This window comes from Macrotis lagotis, chromosome 5 (genome assembly GCF_037893015.1).
Source record: "Macrotis lagotis isolate mMagLag1 chromosome 5, bilby.v1.9.chrom.fasta, whole genome shotgun sequence".
Taxonomy (NCBI): domain Eukaryota; kingdom Metazoa; phylum Chordata; class Mammalia; order Peramelemorphia; family Peramelidae; genus Macrotis; species Macrotis lagotis.
The window spans coordinates 184,589,883-184,611,408 of NC_133662.1; the positions used below are offsets into that span (position 1 = coordinate 184,589,883).

At 34.0% G+C, this 21,526-nt stretch overlaps 1 long non-coding RNA gene across 1 annotated transcript; it reads left to right on the forward strand.

Annotated features, from left to right (window-relative positions):
- Positions 1–14,081: 14,081 nt before the first annotated feature.
- LOC141489987 (uncharacterized) lies at positions 14,082–19,000 on the forward strand. Its single transcript, XR_012469042.1, has 3 exons — positions 14,082–14,146; positions 15,596–15,708; positions 18,887–19,000. It is a non-coding gene; the product is annotated as an uncharacterized LOC141489987 (long non-coding RNA).
- The last annotated feature ends 2,526 nt before the right edge of the window (positions 19,001–21,526 follow it).

The following is a 21,526-nucleotide window of genomic DNA, read 5'->3' on the forward strand; positions in this document are numbered from 1 at the left end:
AATTTTATTTGTTACTTAAATTGATTATTATAGATAGAATCTAAATACTAAATCTAAATGAATTAATGAGTAAAATACATAAATACAACAAAATAGTTGAAGTGGTTTTAAAAAATCCAGAATTATAAAGCAATGGAAAATACAGACAATAAGTTGGAAGGGATGAGATTTTTAGATTAGTCAGTTCTAACATTTGGAACTTGATTTTGTAAATAATGAGCATCAAAACTGATTTTTAAAAATCCAGAATTATGATTTTAAAGCATATAAATATTTCAATAGTTCTGTAACCTTATAGAAGTGGACATTCCCTCCAATAGTCTGGATCATAATACATCCAAACTTTTTTCATCCTGGGCTATTCTTGTATATATATACATATATATGTATATATATACATACACACACATATAAGTATATATATATATATGTATATATATATATATATACATATATATATATATATATATAAATTCCCATAAATCTTCTACAGGTTCTCCACCTACAATTATGAAAATCTTCCTCTAGATTATTTGATGCCTTTGGATTATGTGGATTGTTTATTATGCATCCTTCAAATTATTTCATGACCACTCCAGCACTTTTTCTTTCTCTCTGTCTCTGTCTCTCTGTCTGACTCTGTCTCTGTCTCTGTCTCTGTCTCTGTCTCTATCTCTCTCTGTCTCTCTCTATCTCTATCTCTATCTCTATCTCTCTCCCTCCCTCCCTCCCTTCCTCCCCCCCTGCATCTTTTATGCTTCCTCTTCTGAAAGCAATTCTTAACTGCATAAAAGAAGTTGTTCAAACTACCTATGAAAAAAACAAGTATATGAAAAATACTGTTGTACAGACTGGATAAACAAATGATAGAGAGCTGGATCATCAGTACATCTATCATTAGACAGTCACAATGGAGGGACAATAAATTGGGTCCAAAATAGGAGGAAGTAAATGGACTCTCCTCACCAGAAAAAATGAATATATGGAAAATACCTTTTGTCTTGACTGTATGGGCAACTCATAAAGTTGATCCATTAGTTTATACACACACACACACAGAGAGAGAGAGAGAGAGAGAGAGAGAGAGAGAGAGACAGAGAGAGGAGAGACAAACATACAGACAGACAGACAAACTGGATTGTCTTTGAAAAATCAATAGTACCTTTTTTGACCTCAAACTTCTCCCCAAAACAAAGGTTCATATTTTAACATCAATATTATTCCAGTGAAGCTATTTGTCTGTGAGTCTTGGAATACCAGTCTCTAAAGACTTAAAAATTATATGTTCCTCGAAGGGACAATAGAGGGATATATGTTGGACATGAGTAATCTGTAACTTGTTATCACCAAAGAATGCAATCATATTTAATGTTTTTAAAATGAATATAAAATGAATAGTTGAGTTCCAACTCACTATATAAAGAACTTCTTTAATAGAGATCCTGGAAGAATTTTCCTCTAATGCTTCACTCTGTCATAGAGGTAGCCTTGGGTTCTAGATTTCTAAATAAAGTTTGAGTATTATTCATATGAAAGATTAAACTTGTTTTCTGAGGAGTCAACTACATAGAGAAGCTCATGAGTTAAAAGTTGACCAGTGGATGATACATTTTATGATCCAAATGCCCAATAAAACAAATAATTTTGAAATCTACTTTTAAAACTGAATCCACAAATATTAGCTGAATGCTTAAATAAACCTTTTTATTTATCAAATTTATATCTGAACATAAAAAATAGAAAAAAATTTAACCCACAAAAATTCTCAATGTTAGAAATATCATATGTGCAAATGAATACTAGTATTTTCTAATGAAATAGCTACAAAATTGCTATTGTTCTTCATCTTAAAATTTTCTGTGTATATGTCTTATCTGAGGCAACTTGACGTATGGAGATGTCAAACATTCCAACCCCAATTCTATTGAGTTTTTTACCACTGGTGTAGTGAATAGTGTTGTTTTAAATTCAGACTCTCCTCTGGTTAGATGATCCTCAGGCAAGTCACCAATCCTCTTAGTACTGCACTCAACTGAGAATATAAATGATAAATTGGGTACTAAATGAAGAACTTCCTTCACCAGGAGTACAAAATGCCAATGAAATCACAGGTCTTGTTTACAAAAAGAGGAAAAATAATCCGCCACCAAATAAATTGGTCAAATCCTGGAGCAATTTTTTTCTATTTCTTATATCTATATAAGTACCTGGCACAGGGTATTACATAATACATAGATACTCAATAAATATTTGTCATTTTTGGTAGTTATGATAATAATAAGTACTTCTGAGTTGATTTTTGCTATATTAACAGTTTCACCTTTTTGAGTTTGAATGAATGCTTAAATAATTTTGTAGTTTCTAAAGCACTTTGCTTACATGCATCCCAAGCATCAGACAACAAGTTCAAATCACTAAGCCCAAATGAACTATATATATATATATATATATATATATATATATATATATATATATATATATATATATATATATATATGATCCCAGGGTACTAAAAGCATACATGGATGTGATCTTTGAAAGATCCTAGAGAACTAGAAGTGCTGTAAAACTAGAGATGAACAAATATTCTCTTAATTTTAAGAATAACAGGAAAGAGAATTGAAAAAATCAAAGATAATTCTAGATCATATTATTAGAGGGATGATTTGGGAATGTCCACAAAGGGAAATTCTAATATCTAAGAGATACAACAGCTCATGCCGGAGTAACTGAAGGAACATTTTTAATACATTTACTTGGCTAGTAGATACAGAAGTATAGTTTATCTAGATTTCAGCAAAGCATTTGATAAATACTACCCTTATTGACTTAGAAGAAATAGTTATTAAACAGTAGCACAAGAGGGTGGATTTAGATTTTGTTGAATGACCCAAAATTAAAATTTCCTTATCCACATAAAGAGAAATCCCAAAGAAAGAACCCCAAGGGTTCTATTTAACATTTATATCAATGTTTTTCATTAAGGTATAGATGGCACATTTATCAAATTTACAAATAACAAAAATCTGGGAGAAATAACTAACATGGATGATGAGAGAATCAGATTCAAAAAAATCATGAAAGGATAGAATAATGGGTCAAATTTAATAAAGATAAATATAAATTCCTGTTTGTTTTTATTGGTGTTCAGTTGTGTCTAACTCTCCTTAGCCCCATTTGGTGTTGTCTTGGAAAAGATACTGGAGTGATTGGAAATTTCCTTCTATGGTTCATTTTACAGATGAGGAAAAGTGGCAAAGAGGGAGAAGTGATTTACCCAGAATCACACAGTTACTAAGTGTTTGAGACTGGATTTAATCAGGTCTTCCTGACTCCACACCCAGTATGGATGATGAGGAAGCAGAGTTAGACAACAATTTATGAGGAAAGTATCTGGGAATTTTACAAACACTAAGAATGAATCAAAAGCATTATATGGCAGCAGCCAAAAAAAAAGTAACATCTTCCAGACTGCATTAAGAAAAGACAATGTTAAGAGACATAATACCTACTACTTGGCCTGGTAGTAGGTAGTGGAGAGTGACAGACCCCCCATACATTTCCATGGAAAGACCACATTTGGAGTTCTGAGTTCTGTTTTCTACATTTAGGAAGTACTCTGACAAACTGGAAAATTTCCAGAGAAAGGAGCCTCAAAAATTATGCAATACAAAGACTTGTGGAAGAAACTAGAGATAGTTGAAGCAAAGATCATCATGCATTACTAGGTCTACCTGTATCCAAAGGAACAAAGAAAAGGTCCGTTATGTACAAACAGACTTAGAGCTCTTATATTGTGGTGGCAAAAAACAAAATAATAACTGGAGACTAATCTCTCCAATGTTCAACATTTGAGGACTGGATGAATAAGGTGGTATATGAATGAGATGGAGTACTACTGGGCTGAGAGAAATGAGGAAATAAATTATTTCAAAAAGATGTAGAAAGATTTGTATATTCTGAGGCAATCAAGTGAGCAGAATGAGAACAATTTATATTATAACATCAGTATTACAGAAATGAATAATTGAAGACTTTTATACAAAGATGTGTAGCTCCATTAGATTGTGAGTTCCTTAAGAGCAGGAATTATCTTTAGCTTTTATTCTTAGCACCATACCTAGTATATAGTAGGTTAATACTGACTGATGAAAAAGGAAATGAACAGATAAAAAACAATTTTTACAAGAACAGCAACACTGCAAGAAAAAAAACACTTTGATAGTTGTAAGAACTCTGATCACTCTTGCAAAAGGATAACTGTTAACTTTCTTTGCATGTAATTGGGTGGGGGAAATGTTTGGAGTCATTAAAATAAATAAATAAACTATGATCAATACAATGACAATAATTCCAGAGGACTTATGAAACATGGTGTCTATATCAGAGATATATGACATATTTTGGGTACAGAATGAAACATAAACATTTTTATAAGAAGCCAGAATTTGATTTTACTATAAATTTGTTATAAATATTATGTATTTTTATTACAAAATTACTTTTTCTCTAATAGATTGGGGAGATGGGTGAGAGAAAATTAATTTCTGTTAAATCTTTAAAAAATAGGGTGAGGTGCTATACATTTTTAAGATAGGATTACTACATTATTAGTTTTACCTTACAATTTTACTAATTGGTAATATTGTAAATGTTTGTAATGTTCAAAACAAAGTACATCAATAAAGATGCCAGGTCTGGAGTCAGGAATATTTATCTTACTGAGTTCAAATCTGACCTTAGACCCTCACTAGATGTGTAACCACAAACAAGTCACTTAATCTCAAATTCCTCATCTATAAAATGAGTTGGAGAAGTAAATGGCAAATCACTTGCCAAGAAAAATCTCAAATGGGGTCAAAAAGACTTGGACACAACTGAAAAGACTAAAGAACGGTAACAACAAACAGAGTTATGATAGCTATCATCAAGTAAGGTAAGGGCTATTGAGAGGCAGGGGGATTAATCATTTGGTTGAATCTACATGGAAGAATAGGGAGTCACAAATGGTTCTTTGATATTCTAAAGGTAGATTTAGGCCTAAGTAAGGAAAAAGCTTCTTAATATAAAAGCTATCTAAAAGTAAGGTTATACTTGCATTCTTCCTTACTAGAAAGAAATAAGAAGGATGCATAGACCACTACTTCTTACTGATATTGTACAGGATTCTCTAAAGGATAATTGTGTGTGTGTGTGTGTGTGTGTGTGTGTGTGTGTGTGTGTGTGTGTGTGTAGTAAAAGAGAGAGACAGAGAGACAGAGAGGTATCTTTCACAGATATGGCTAGGGGAAATGATCCCAACCAAATGAGTTAGTTATAGAGGTGTTTACAAAAGATAAGGTAAATAAATTTAACCACATGAAATTGAAAAGCTTTTTCACACATTAAAAAAGTCAATTTTAATTAGGATGAGAAGAGAGCTATTGATTGGGAGAAAAAAATTTATATCACACATCTTCGATAAGGGTCTTAAAAATAAGGTATATAAGAAACATATATATATATATATATATATATATATATATATATATATATATATATATATATATATGAAACTAAGAGCTATTTCCCAATTGGTAAGTGGTCAAAGAACATGAACACAGAATTCTCAAAATAACTTCAAACTGGTAACAATAATAAGAAAAATTGCTCCAAATCACTAATAATAATAATTGTAAATCAAAACAACCCCCAAGATTTTACTTCCTATCCAGAAAGTTGGCAAAAATGAGATTTTGCTCATATTTCAAAAATTGAGAAAAAGGAAAAGTATGAAGAGTTAATATTATAAGGATATAGGATAATCATCACATGACATATATTATTGGAAGAGCTCCAAATTTATTGATCCAACCCTCCTGAAAAGCAATTTGAAATTATGATAATAATGACAGCTGACATTTAAATAATGCTTTAAAGTTCGCAAAGAACTTTTTATCTATTATCTCATTTGACCATCATAATGACATAGACAAGACAGGAAAAAGCTCAGGTCTTCCACACTCCAATTTTGGCTCTCTAAGATTGTTAGAGGTTTTAGACCATTGCTAAAGAAATGACTACAATTCCCACACTCTTTGATCCAGAGATATTAATGCTAGGCATATACCCCTAATGAGTTTAAAAAACAAAGAAGATCATATATAATAAAACATTAATAACAGTGGTTTTGCCATAAACAAAATAAGTGATTGCCTGGTAATAGCTAAACAAATTGTAGAATATGAATGTAATGAGATATTACAGCACTGTAAAAAACCATGAAAAAGGAAGAATAGAAAGAAGAATGAAAAAATATATATGCACTGATGCAGAATAAAAAATAATTGAAACTGAAAACAATATACATGCAACCCAGTTTCCACTCAAGGCTTGGAATGGGGTAAAGGGAAGGAAGTTGTGTGCTATTATATATGCAGAGGGAAATATAACTTCTAATTGACAAAAGTAATGCTGATAGTTAAATTGGTTCTGGTGTTTGGGAGACACATGGAGAAAGGGAAGCAATTAAGAGGAAAAGTACTACAGACCTTCAAGAGGCATATGTGGCTTCCATCATATTAATAATTATCAAGGTCTGACTTCTAGAGAATGCTAAAAGAGAACATTCCCTCAGTAAGATCATTTTCTTTCTCATAGTTTGAACTGAGGTTTCATCTTGATTCGAACTAAAGAGTCATTTATTCTTGTGTTTTACCTGATATAGTCTAATCTGGAGAAATTCTTTAATTTCTATTTGCTATTTTTCATGGATAAATGGGTTTCTGTATTATCTACTATTTGTGATATATGGCAATAACACTATTTGTGATTATATTCTTTTATGTAACTAGTATTTGGTGGAGAGGAACTAAGCTAACTAGGGTAAAACTACCATCTCAAAAAGAATAATAAAGGAAATCTTTTCCTTTTCAAGCCAGGTTTATATCTCTGGACCAGAGATGAATATAATTTTAGCTAGATACTCCTCTTGAAGGCTGAAAGAAAAACTGCCTAGCCTCAGGGAGTCATAGATTTTCCTGTCTCTCCTCTTGCCCAGGTATATAGGCACCTAATTTAGGCACAACCCTTTTCCCACTCTACAATGAAGCACTATTTACCCATACCATCCTTGAGTCACATCTATACATTTCGGAAATTGACTTACATCTTACACATAGGAACATCTTGAATATATCACTTTTACAGCAATGTAGATATAAAAATGATAATGAAACAATGCTGTATAATTGTAATAACCAAGTTGGGCTGCAAAGGGAGGAGAAAATGGACCCCTCTCCCTTCTCTGAAAAGGTAAGGGACTATGAATATGAATCACAGCATTTGCTGCCACTCATATGCTATATTGCTTAGTTTTGCTGAACTGCTTTTTTATTTTCTTTTTTATTCTTGAATATGGGCTAAGAAAAAGGAAAGAATATATTTGGAAATTGAATGTAATAATAATAAAAAATAAAAATTATCAATAATTTTTTAAAATTCTGTTAATATCTTATAAACTGCCAAACACCATGGTGTGAGAAGTGATCCTTCCATATTTCATGGGATTTAGAGCTAGAAAGTACTACAATGATTGGAATAGGGTCAAAAGGGTTAAGTGGTTTACCTAAGAAAAGAAATATTGTGGTGGCATGGATAAAGGTTCCAAGTTTGGAATCAAAAAGTCCTGGATTCAAGTCCTACTTTTGACATACTCTCTATGTGTTCAAGGGAAAACCAATAAACCTCTTAATGCCTTATATAACTTTTTAAAACAATATATTACAAACAAATTGCTTATTTGCTATGGTGGCCTGAGATTTCACACTTTATTAAGCCCTAAGTTCCCTCTATTCATGAAATCTCACACCTGGACAAAAGCAACAAAACCATGTGGTTCATAGCAGGGCTGAAATCTGAAATTCTCTCCATTATCCCACACATTAGCTCCAACTTTTACTATTTCAAATAATGGTTTGACAATCAAATATGCTTTTCCCATTCTGGGAGAAATTAGCTTTAGGTCAATACATACTACACTCCACAATACATTCTAAATGGGTACGTGACCTTTATATTAAAGAACAGATTTTTTTTTTAATTAGAAGAGAAGCAGGGGTGGCTAGGTGATGCAGTGGATAGAGCACCGACCTTGGAGTCAGGAGGATTTGAGTTCAAAGTCAGTTAATCCCATTGCCTTGCAACCACCCCCCCCCCCAAAAAAAAGAGAAGCAGATTATATATTTCTGACATATTTAAGTAGGAGACAGAGACAATTGTTCAGTTGTTTCAGTTGTGACTGACTCTTCATTATCCCATTTGGCACCACAAAGATATTAGAGCAGTTTATTATTTCCTTCTCCAGATCATTTTGCAATGATGAAACTGAGGCAAAAAGGGTTAAATGACTTGCTCAGGGACACACAGCTAGTAAAAATCTGAGGAAGCGCAGCTGGGTGGCACACTGGCCTTGAATCAGAAGGACTGAAATTTAAATACAGCCTCAAACACCAGACACTTACTAGCTGTATGACCTTGGACAAGTCATTTAACCCTGACCTCCTCTCATCCAGGGCCATCTCCAGTCATCCTGATTCATATCTGGTCACTGGACCTGGATGGGGCTCTGGAGGAAAAAGTGAGTCTGGTGACTTAGCACAGCCTCTCCCTTCCCTCATTCAAATCTAATTCACTTGCTTGACAGGCATCACTTTCCTGATGTCAGGGTCTTCTTCTTTGAGGACAAAGGACAAACATCAAATACCTGAGGCTGGATTTGAACTCAGATCTTCCAGACCGTAGGTGCTCTATTTAGCTGGATATAAAGCCAATTTCAAAAAGTAAAATGGATTGTTTTGTTTATATGAAACTGAAAACCTTCTGCACAAAAGTAATGCACCTAGGATGAGAAGAGAAGTGTTTGAATAAGGAAAATATCTTTTCTTCAAATTTTTCTGACAAGGATTCCATAGTCAAAAAATATTTATGTGGCTTATAGCCATTCCTCAATAAACAAATTGTCCAAGTATATGAACAAACAGGTTCCAAAAGAAAATTGCAAAGTATTCACAACACTAGGAAAGGATGCTCTGAATCACCAATAAGAGAAATGGAGGTCAAAATAACTCTGAGATTTTACCTCACAATCTGAAAATCATCAGATGACAAAAAAAATGGTACAACTTAATGTTGGAGAGGTTGTGGAATAACAGGCACACTAACAAATGTTGATGGAGCTATGAAATGGTATAACCATTTTCAAAAGCAATTTGGAATTGTACAATTAAGGTAAATAAGATTTTCATATCCTTTGAACCAGAGATTCCATTAGTGAGTTTATATCCTAAGATATCCATCAATAAGAAAGTTCCCATACACACCAAATTATTAACAGAAGCACTTTCTGTGATAACAAAGAATTGAAAATGAGGTAGATTCCCATCAAAAGATGGTGGTGGGGGTAGTTAGGTGGTGCAGTGGATAGAGCACCGATCCTGGAGTCAGGAGTACCTGAGTTCAAATCCAGCCTCAGACACTTTATAATTATCTAGCTGTGTGGCCTTGGGCAAGTCACTTAACTCCATTTGCCTTGCAAAAACCTAAAAAAAAGATGGTGGTAGTGGTTCATGGAGTCATTAAGAGCTGGATGCAGCTAAATGACTGAATAACAACATCTATAAAAACGATATATATGAAAGCTGAAACCTATGAACTGATAAAGAATGAAATAAGCATAGGTAAGGGAAAAATACATACAAAATTACTATAATATAAATGGAAGGAAAAACCACACACCAGAAAAATCAAGTAAATTACAAAGACCAAGCATGATTCAAATGAAGAGACATGAGGAGACATTCTTAACTCACCCCTTCATCAAGGGTGGAGGTCCACGGATATTGCACATTGCATACATTTTTGGACTTTTTCAATGTGTCATTCAGTTCTGCTGAGTTTTTTTAATACTGTTTGTTCTTTAGAATGGATCTTTGTGAGGAAGAGAGAAATATTACTAGAGATCACTATGATAATATAAGAAACAAAATATCAGTAAAAGTTTATTTTAAACAAAGCATAATGGCTTTCCATATGGAGCACAATGAACAGAAAGTAATAATGTCATGTTCCTATTTCTACACTATAGAAACTCATGTAAACCTTTATTGGCAATTCATCTTTATTCTATCAGTTGGTGATGATGATGATGATGATGATGATGATGATGATGATGATGATGATGATGGTGATGTTTGTCCTTCATTCTCATGACATCAGGAAGGTAATACTATGACAAGAACATGAATTGGATTTGAGTGAGGATAGGCTACGCTAAGTCACCAGCCTCACTTTCTCCTCCTGAGCCATCTGGGTCCAGTGCCGGATATGAAACAGGATAATTAGAAATGATTCTGGATGCAAGGCAATCAAAGTTAAATGATTTATCAATGCCACACTGCTAAGTAAGTGTCTGAGGACAGAGTCAGTGACTTCAGGGTCAGAACTCTACCCACTGCTCCTTCTATCTATCCTACATCATGCTTGGGGGAGAGTATTGACTGACTTTAGTGTCTGAAGCCCTGTATTCAAATTCTGTGTCTGGTACTTACCATCTGTATGATCTTATTTGTCACCTAACCTCCCTTGGCCTCAATCACTTTTAAAATGAGGAGATCTACAAGCTGGCCTATGAGCACCCTTACAGCTTTAGACCCATGACCCTTCAAACTATAAGAACACAAAGCACACGTTTACCAAAAATAAATTTTATCACAAGTCTACCTTTTCTGAATACTTATATCACTTTGCTCCTATTTTGCTTATAACACTCAGCAGGTTCAACTTCCTTTTTTGCTTACACAATATCACTTAACAGGTTCAACCTTTTTAATAAGTTTCTGGGGGTAGCTAGGTGGCGTAGTGGATAAAGCACCGGTCCTGGAGTCAAGAGTACCTGGGTTCAAATCCACTCTCAGACACTTAATAATTACCTAGCTGTGTGACCTTGGGCAAGCCACTTAACCCCATTTGTCTTGCAAAAACCTAAAAAAAAATAAGTTTCTGTTCAATTGTCTTCATTTTCTAGTAGATTAAATCTACTTCCTAAATATAGAGACCATAACTTACTCCTAATAAACCCCAATAAATATTTGATGGATTAATGAATGAATGAATGTACAACAATCTAAGGATCTTTAGAGATTCAAATTAATTATTTCTGAAGGATGATAAATAGTAGAAAGATCAATGGACTTTAAATCAAGATTCTTAAGTTCTGTTATGGTTTTGTCATTAACCAGTCATATGCCATTGAGCAAAACACATTATCTCACTTGGCCTCAGTTCCTGCATTTGTAAGATGAAAGGTTTGCACAAGACCACCTCTAAGATTTTATGATTCTGGGAGAAAGTGGGGAATCATGAGTCTATAAGACAGGACTCATTAATCCAATCAACCCTGGAGAATAGAGTGATTCCTATGAAGAAGACTGTTTGAGTTCCTACTCAGAGGTACTAAAAAGCTAACTGCCAGTAACAATGATTAAAATTAACTGAAAAATAACATTATCTGCAATCCTTGCGTTGGAAGTTTATGATTTTCTTACTTGTACTTTTGGTGTTGGTTTTTGTGCTTTCTGGACTATTTCAAAGGTGTACAATGCTTTGGGTGACAAATAAAATATTTAATGTCAGTTAGATCTCTTTTTCACTAGATCTCAAAACCAAGTAAGTAAACTCAAACTTTAAGTCTGACATGAAATTAATCTGAGTGGTTTTAGTTAACCATTTTACTCACAAATACAATATTTATATTAATTTCATATAAATTTCTTTTCAAAAGTTTTCAAAAGAGACTCACCTAAGAGATTAGAGAGGCCAAGAAAACCAACCAAGACCTCTAATTTCAGAGTAACTTTCAGGATTCAAGCAGGGAAGAAGGGGGCAATTGTCCTGCTAAATAGGGAGAGAAGTTTCTTTTAAAAGAGGAAATTCCTTAAGGAAGCTGTTTTAAGACAAATACATGTTCAGGATGAAACCAGCAAAAGGTGTGAAGGATTTCCCTTTGATTTCTCAGTTTGTGTATTTGGGCTCAGACTCAGACAACATTTTATGCACATACGAATAGAATGCTAATAAGTCTCCTGAGACAACAGTGGTATTTGACACTGAGTATTGTAAACAGAAAGATTTTTGTTGTTGTTTTTCTTTTTTTGGGGGGGGGTGGTCTTTTCTATCAAGGCAGGGAATACCTGGGAAAAAAGTCTAAGGATTAACATTTTTGCCTTTTAAAGAGGCCAAGTCTAATTGTTGGAAGGGCTTACATTTTCATATCTACATCAAAATTATTTTAATATTTTCATGGCATTGTTATCTAATTTAGTTCTTTTAAAGAATAAACCAATTTATCATAGATATTAATAATTCAAAATATTTGCATGGTTCCAGAAATCTCCAGAGAATTGTGTTATGGTATAGAAAATTAGTCAATGCACTAAGGCACATTACCATAGCTATTCTTGGGACAAGAGTCTTCAAGAACATCTAAAACCATGAAGAAAAGATGGTACCTCAGCTTATCAAGTTATTTGGGGAGCATATTAAAAAAAGAAATCATTCTCCCCATTGCTCCTGTGAGATATGAATCTCACTCACACAGGGGAAAATTATTACCTTTTTAAATCCTGAGGACATAAATATTTGATTGTTTTTCTCATTTCTTATACAGTGCTCCATTGTAGACAGGAAAAGAAATGATTTAATTAGTATATTTGTAACTGGTTAATTTAGAGCTACTTACAATAATTTATAGCAACTACAGCTAAAATAATTTTCCTTACTTTTTTATGATTCTCTTAGACAAGCATCCTTAGTTTTCAAGACCAATTTGAAATTGTATTCTACCTTATAATCAACTGTCAGATTCACAAGAGAAATCCACAACATGTGATAAAGATAAACCTTCTCTGATGAATAAGAGAGTTAGTGATAAACCTTATCATGCAACTCTTTGCCCTTACCATGCAAATCTCAGAGGCTGCCCCATCACTGCACTAAATAGAATCTTTTTTTTCCTTGCACGTTATAAACAACTTTTAAAATTCCTGCATTTGTTTAATACTATTGTAAATCTCAGACTGCATCATTGCCTGGGGGGCAGGGGTCTTAATCTGAATTGCTTTGCTTAGCACCAAGTCATTGAAAAAAAAGGCACTTTAAATTCTCATTTTGTTGATTGAGAAAATAGCATAATTCTCTTGCAATTTGATGATTTTTGCACATTCTTCAGAACATGAGGTCTACTACATGCCCACATAAATCTTAGCATTTTTTTGTAGAAACTTCAGGTAGCAAATAATCTATCAATTCAAAACTTAACATGGTCAATTTATGGGAATATTTAAAGGAAATAAAACTGTATATATTGAGACACATTTTAAATGGCAGATTTCACAAATAATTATGAAATCAAATATCTATAATGAAAAACTGTTAAGACATTTAGAATTTTAGAGAGTCCTCTCTCCCTATATCCTTTCCATAACTCTTTTCAAAAATCTATAGACCTTTTTAACTGGATATTTCAAAGAGTTCCTTCAAATTAAAGTAGAGGAAATTAAACCTATTTCTAAGCATCCTCAAAAAACACTAGAAGAATGAGTTCAAATCCCAGATTTGCCAATATTACCACTATAATTTGGGGCAAGTCATTCAATCTTTATATAGTTTCTTTTTTCTGTAAAATGAGAGGAGTGAGTTAGATGACTTGAAAGGTCCCATCCAAAACTAAATCTATGGTCCTCTGAACCCAAAGACCCAACAAGATAATAGAAGCAGCCTTCCAATAGAAAAGTAGAGAGTAGTTTTATTTTTTTTATTTTTTTTTACTTCACAAACATTTGTTGAACCACCACCTGTCTCCTCCAACACACACACACACACACACACACACACACACACACACACACACACACACACACACACACACACACACACACACAGCATAGTCCTGTGTTCTCTGGGGGTCTCAGTCCTTGGTGCCATACCAATTATCAGCAATTGGTTCATTTAAAACAATGCCCTGGAATTCTACATTCCACAGAAGAGGACAGATGGCCAACAGTAATTTATAGATGTAATCCTCACTGGACAGGTGGCTTGACTGGAGGAGGTAAACCTCTCTATAAGATTGTGATCTTCCCCACCCTCTCAATTAGAAGACTCATTTGAACAGTTGCTATCATTTTTAGTTCCCATAAACTGTAGTGCCCATTTTTGCTGTTAGAACTCAACTATCCCTGAGAAAATTTTGAAATGGGAGTTGTATGTATACTTTTTTTCTGGTAAAACTTCTCTAATCTCCTTTCCCTTCTAAATACAGTTTACAATAGCTCTACATGCCTTGCATATGTTCTGGTTGTGCCCATGAAGTTATGAATATTTCATAAATATCATTCAAGAGAACACTCAATATACTAAGTATTAAGCCAGAACCCACACAAGAAAAATGGCTCAAATACTAATTGTTACTACCAGTTATGTAGCTTAGTTTTAATTGTGAGCCCTCTAGCCAAAATCCTGAGAGAAGCTTTCAAACTACAGTCCTCAATAATGTTCTTGACATGCAATGTGAAAAATGAGGTGTATTGGTTGGGGAAGGGGGTGCTGAGTGGCAAACTACAGGAATTGCCCAGTGGATTAAGGTGGAGTTGAGGCTGATCTTACTTTATCGCTTACTAAGATGATTTTTAAAAACTGAGATATGCTCTTGCCCTTTAAAATATCTTCCTCAGAAATCTTGTAATTTTTCACTTTCTCACATTGCTTGAAATTCTACCAATTAGGGATTCATTTGGGTTAACAAACTTCTCTTTTAAAATTCAAATGCTCTTTGGGAGGTTTATGAGTCATTCACACCATAGAGTGAATTCATTTAATTGATACTGGGTACCTGGAGAACATGAAACAGAAGGTTCCAAGTGGTGGGAAAGAGCTATAGAAAGGGACAAGGAAGAACACAGGAGACAAATATCAACTACTTTAATTTTTTTTCCCTAGAGCAGGTCCACCCCAAGTCTGTAGTTTCTTGGGGAAGAGTAGTAGGAAAGGTTTAACTGATTTTGCTTATTCTGAGGAGGAATAATTGTAGGCTTAGAACCATGGTAGATCCTAAACATACTGTACAAAAACAAAGACTAAGGATAAGTCCCTGGTGACTGGACTAATAGGTCACTAAAATCGGCCTGCATCACATTTTTGGAAGGGAATTGGTAAAATTGATAAAAGTTATAGGTTACCAAATCTTATTCTGAATCATTACTCTTTACTTTCTCAAACATAAGAGTATTGTCTGAGTTACTGTGAATCATTATGATTTACTCTCTGAATTGCCTATTCAATGTGCTATATTGACATAGTCCAAAGTGTTTATTCAGGATAATGGAATTCTCAGTACTAAATATTAATCATTTTTCTTTTTTAAGAAAAGGCTAAAATAGAGATATCACTTTCTGAGATATGAAAATTATCTCCCATTCTTTCTTATTCCTGGGAAAATCTTTGAAATTTTGAAAGCTATCAAAGATGAACAAAATCCAGCCTATCATTTATTGAATTTTAGATATACCCTACAATCAAAAACTTATTTTCCAAAACTTCAGAAATGGAAGGACCTTTGAGATGCTCTAATCCACACTTTCAATTTTACTGACTGAGAAACTGAAACCCAAAGAGGTAAACTGACTTATTCAATATGAATTATTATATTGCTGTTACTATTACTAAATTTAAGACTGACTCGCTCAGTGTTGCCCAGGCTATAAGTGCAATGGAATATGGCTTTTGCCAGCTCAATTTCCAATTTGGGCTGGTATATCCCCTTCTTATGATACCTGTTTCCTCTTCTACTCTCACCAAATTGATATAGGACTTAGTATAGACCCCCAATTGATTTTAGCTCTACTGTAGTTCAGAACTCCGAAATTAAAGCAGATAACCAATCTCAATCTTCCCAGTAGCACAGGGTATAGGTGTTCTACCACATTTGGCTCAAGATGATTTTTTTTTTCAAAAAAGTAGACTCCGGATGAAAAAAATTAATTAAAGTGAAGTACTCTCTGTTAAATGATCATGAAGATATAAACAAATTTCTTATTAAATTTATCAATGACTAAGCTAGGAAGAATAGCTAGTTTGTTGAATCAATTAATAAATAAATATTTATTAAGTTCTTATTATGTTCTAGCTCTAGGGTTTAAAAAAGAGGCAAAAATCTCCTCAAGAAGCTTACAGTTTAATAAGTAAGATAACATGCAAGCAAACATATGCAAAGCCAAGCCAGAGAAAGATAAACAGGAAATAATTAATAGATGGGAGGCTCTAGAATTAAGAGTGTTTGGGAAATGTTTCTTGGAAAAGATGGCATTGAATGACAAAACCAAGACACTAAAATATTGTGACAGGTTATAATAAAAATAATCACTTCTAATAACTTGAAATTTAATAGGGATGTGTACATTCCCATACTTGAGTTCTAAAAATTATACAATGGCAGGATGGGGAAGGCACAGCTAAACAACAGTTTTTAATGAAAAAAAGATCTGCAGTTTAGGGGCAAAAATGATCAACTGTGTAAGTATGACAACAAAAACATTATAATATTGGGCAGAATTTAGTAGGAGAATGAAGAAAATGATAGTTCTGTTGTATCTTGCCCTGGTTTCCAGAATACTGTATTCATAGTACCACATTTTTGGAAGGGAATTGGTTAAGCTGGAGGATGTCTGGAGAAAGGTGACTAAGATTGTAAGTAGACCAAAAGCCAAACTATAGATGACAGAACTGGAGATGTTTAGCAGGGATAAGGAAAGACTTAAGATGACACAAAAACTTATTTTCAAACATTAGAAGGGATGTCGTGTGGGAAAAGGCTAAAACTCATTTGATTAGTCCCAGAGAAATAGGTTGGAGTATAGAGGAAGAATGTTGTAACAGTTAGAATTATCTTAGAGTAGAATGGGCTACCTTGGAGATTAAAAGTCATTCTGAGAGAGAGAGAGAGAGAGAGAGAGAGAGAGAGAGAGAGAGAGAGAGAGAGAGAGAAATTAGATAGATAGAAGGATAAATGGACACAGAGATAAAGAGATAAGTTTCTATTCCTGAATGTCCTCATGCAAAGGCAAAATAACATTAAAGGAAGATATCCCATAAATTGTACATATCCTTTGACCTAACAATATTACTGCTAGGCCTATAGGCCAAGGAGATCAAAAAACCCTAGAAAAATGATCCTATATGTACAAAAATATGTTTATCTTCTCTTATTTGTGGTGATAAAGATGCAGAAATTAAGGGCAGTCAATCATGGAGGTTTATGAGAAATAATAAGTCTGACAACTATATGTTTTTAAAATGAAATTAAGTGGAAGTAAAGCAATAACTGCTTGGTGACTCTCAACTGGTTTGTCTCCATTATGCTATTACTGGAGCTTATAAAAACACACAGTTGCACACCTCCCACTTGATCCTTGTAGGGAAAGGTCGTAAGGAAGGGAATTATAACTGTGGCAATCATCACTTCTCATTCTCTTAAAGCCTCTACCACCCTAAAAGTAGATCTCATGATAGTTTGATCTGTCTTTCCAAACTATGAAGAATGACAAATTCTGCATTTTAGAATTTTTAGGGAGGGGTTTTTTTTGGTGGCCTGGCCAGAGGCTTCATATATCATACATCGTGTTTGCACATAGTTGTTTAAATGTTGTCCCCCCACATTAAAATGTAAGTTCCTTGAAGGCTGTCTTGTTTTTCTGCCTTTCTTTTCTCTGTACTTAAGCACCTAGTAGGTACTTAATAAATGAAATTAAACTAAACTTTAAAAATTTAATTAGAGATAGAGATAATGGTGTCTGAATACAGATTGATGCATACTTTTTTTGAAACTGTATTTTTCTTGAGTTTTCTCTTTTCTTGGGCAAGGGTAGGGGTGAAGAGGTTGTGTTTACTCTTACATCATGGAAATGTTTTTCATGACTACACATTTCTAACCTATATCAAATAACTTGTTTCTCAATGAGGGGGATTTGAGATGGGAGGAAAGGAGAGAATTTAAAATCAAGGTTTTAAAAGTAAATGCTGAAACTTGTTTTTGCATGTAACTGGAGAAAATAAAATAAGGGAAAAATTTAATTAAAAAAGAAAATGTACCATTAAAGATATATTTATTATGTACTACCTTTCATTCACTTCTCAGTCATCTTGCCTCAGACTGAAAAGTCTCATGGCATGATTATAAATGTAATGAGACAAATATGAAAGCTAGTTATTATTTTATAGTTATGTTATGACAACCAGAACAAATTGGTTTAGCACAAAATCAATTATAATATAGAACTTAGAATAGTATTTTCCATCCTAAAGATAAATCCTTTAAGTTCCAGAAAAATAAGGGTGGAGAGGGATGGGTGTGGAAATGGAGAGAAGAGATATGATCGGATGTTTGTTCTAAGGATATGACAGTATGATATGATGAATAGAGCACTGGGATTGACCTAGGTGACTTCTAAGGTCCTTTTCAGCTCTAAATCTTTGCTCCTATGATTTTTTTTATATAATTGACACCTCATTGAGTGGGAAAAATAGATTTGAAAGTTGAAAACATTTCCAGGACCCCCAAATCAGGTTTTCTTTTATAGGCAATAAATAAAATCAATTACAAATATCCAAGAAGTCTCTAACAGATTTTAATTCATGTCTTTGTTTAGCTTACAAAAACTTTTGATCAATGTCAAGGCTATGGAGTATAATTGCCTTTTAAATAATATCAAATAAATAGTAAAATGGGGGAGAATATGCTACACACAATGCTTTGGATTCTTACTGATTTTTTTTTTCTTTTTGTTCTTTCTTTCAGGATTAATTGTGATTAATAAGGACCCTTCCCTTAGACAAATGAGAATGACTCGGTGAAGTATATGCATTTAAGTACAATCCTATGAATCACAGTAAGGATTCTCATGGCCTAATAAGCAGCAAACTGAAATTAATAAAGTTTTATATAATTCATTTGGGGGTTTTTTTGAAACTTAGAGGTTTTTGTTAAAGAGTTGGGGGCCATAGCTTCCTACTGATGGAGATTGAGGACTAACCTTAAATTTAGCAATACATTGAAACAGAATCTATAGTGAATTATTTCAATACTGTATCTCTAAGAAGTTGAAATTTCACCAAGAAGGGAAGTAATGTTCCATTGTGTATAGAAAGCCAGCGTTGTGGTTGAGAGAACCTGAATTTCAGATCTATCTATGATATACAGAAACTGTGTGATACTCAACAAGTTACTAAATCTTTCACTGCATCAGCTAATTCTAAGAACATAGAGAGTCTGGTGTCAGACATTATATTAAGGACTTTATAAATATCATTTAATATCCTATAAAGTGGGAGACATCATCACAATTTTGCATTTGGGAAAACTGAGGCAGACAGCAAACTACCTATATTAATGAAATCATAATTTTTGGATCAATCACCAAGTGATTTTATGTATTATTTAATTCATAAAATAAAGCTGTCCTGATATCAAACTGCCCACAGTGATGGCATTCCTCAGAATCCATGACTTTCTCTTGTATTAGAGAAATCTTTAAAATGTTTACATCTGACTCACAACCAAGTAGAGTACAATAGTTCCATTCTGCCATTTTAGTTGTATTGGAAAGAAAACAGCAACAACAAAACAGGCTCTCCTCCTTCCCTCTTCTATGTGTAGGGGAAGGGAAATGATGAGCAATTTAAATAGATGAGATAGATAGAGATAGAGATAGAGATAGAGATAGAGATAGAGATAGAGATAGAGATAGAGATAGAGACAGAGACAGAGACAGAGATGAGAGAGAGAGGGAGAGAGAGAGAGAGAGAGAGAGAGAGAGGTAGAGGTAGACAGAGAGAGAGACAGAGAGAGAGACAGAGACAGAGACACAGAGACAGAGACAGAGACAGAGACAGAGACAGAGACAGAGATAGATAGGCAGGAAAGCCCAGCAGAGAAAAAAATTGTTCTACAGTTAACTTTAAAAATTATTAAAAATGGGGGGCAGCTAGGTGGTACAGTGGATAGAGCACTGGCCCTGGAGTCAGGAGTACCTGAGTTCAAGTCTGGCCTCAGACACTTAATAATTACCTAGCTATGTGGCCTTGGGAAAGCCACTTAACCCCACTGCCTAGCAAAAACCAAAAAAAAAAAGATAATGACTTTAAATCCAAACAGGAAACAAGTATAGAAAGTTAGTAATATAAATATATGAAATGAAAATGATATTGCATTGGGCTTCCAATTCTATTTCTCAGACCTCATTTTTAAAACTAACAGAAATCTGAGAATGTCTGACACACCCTTGCTTAGAATTGTTTTTAGAAAAAAAGGTGTCAAGATTATGGTAGTAGATTTTATTTTTTTATTTTTTTAGGTTTTTGCTAGGCAATGGGGTTAAGTGGCTTGCCCAAGGCCACACAGCTAGGTAATTATTAAGTGTCTGAGGGGAGATCTGAACTCAGGTACTCCTGACCCCAGGACCAGTACTCGATCCACTGAGTCACCTAGCTGCCCCATGGTGGTAGATTTTAAGATATTGATGGTGGTGGTGGTGGTGGTGGTGGCTATGTTTTAAGATTTCCTAACATAGAGTTCAGAGTAAGAAATACATGTTAGAATTTTAGACCTGCAAAAGAGTTTGAAGATCACTTGGTTCAATCCCATCATTTAACAGCAAGGAAAATCTTCTAGAGAATCTAAAGACAAGAAAGCACATACAGAAGCTTATGAAGAAAAGAGAAAATACATAGGACCATGTCTCATCTTTGCAAAAGTAAAAAGCAACATGACCATGAGAAAAAGGTTTTAGGATATTTTACACTTGAATAACCGGGCATGTCAATGATTTCTTTAAATAATTTTATAATTTTGCTATAATTTTTTGTGCAAATATACTTTAAATGAAAATAGTTACAAGCAGATATTCTCATTTTACTTTGAAACAAAAGTTTCAATCCCTCCATTCTTAGTATATACAAAATATAACTGTCAGTTGAGGCAAACTGGTCCTTTGAGATATTCTTAAATTAAAAGATGTACTTTATAAAATAATGATGATGATGATGGTGATGAGTATTTTACATTTGGTGCTGGACCTGGAGTCAGGAGGACATAAATTCAAAAATACCTCAAACAGTTACTGGTTGTATGTTTACTGGATGCAACTAGATGGTGCAGATGGTTAGAGCACTGACCTTGGAGTCAGGAGGACAGAATTTCTAATCCAACCTCAGACTTGCTGTGTGACCCTGGGCAAGTCACTTAGCCCTGATTGCCTTGCATCCAGTGCCAGCTACAGACATCCTGATTCATATCTGACCACTGGACCCAGTTGGCTCTGGAGGAGAAAGTGAGACTGGTGACTTAGCACAGCACTCCCTCACTCAAATCCAAATCATTTGCTTATCATGACATCAGCTCCCTGATGTCATGGTCTTCTTCAAGAATGAAGGACAAACA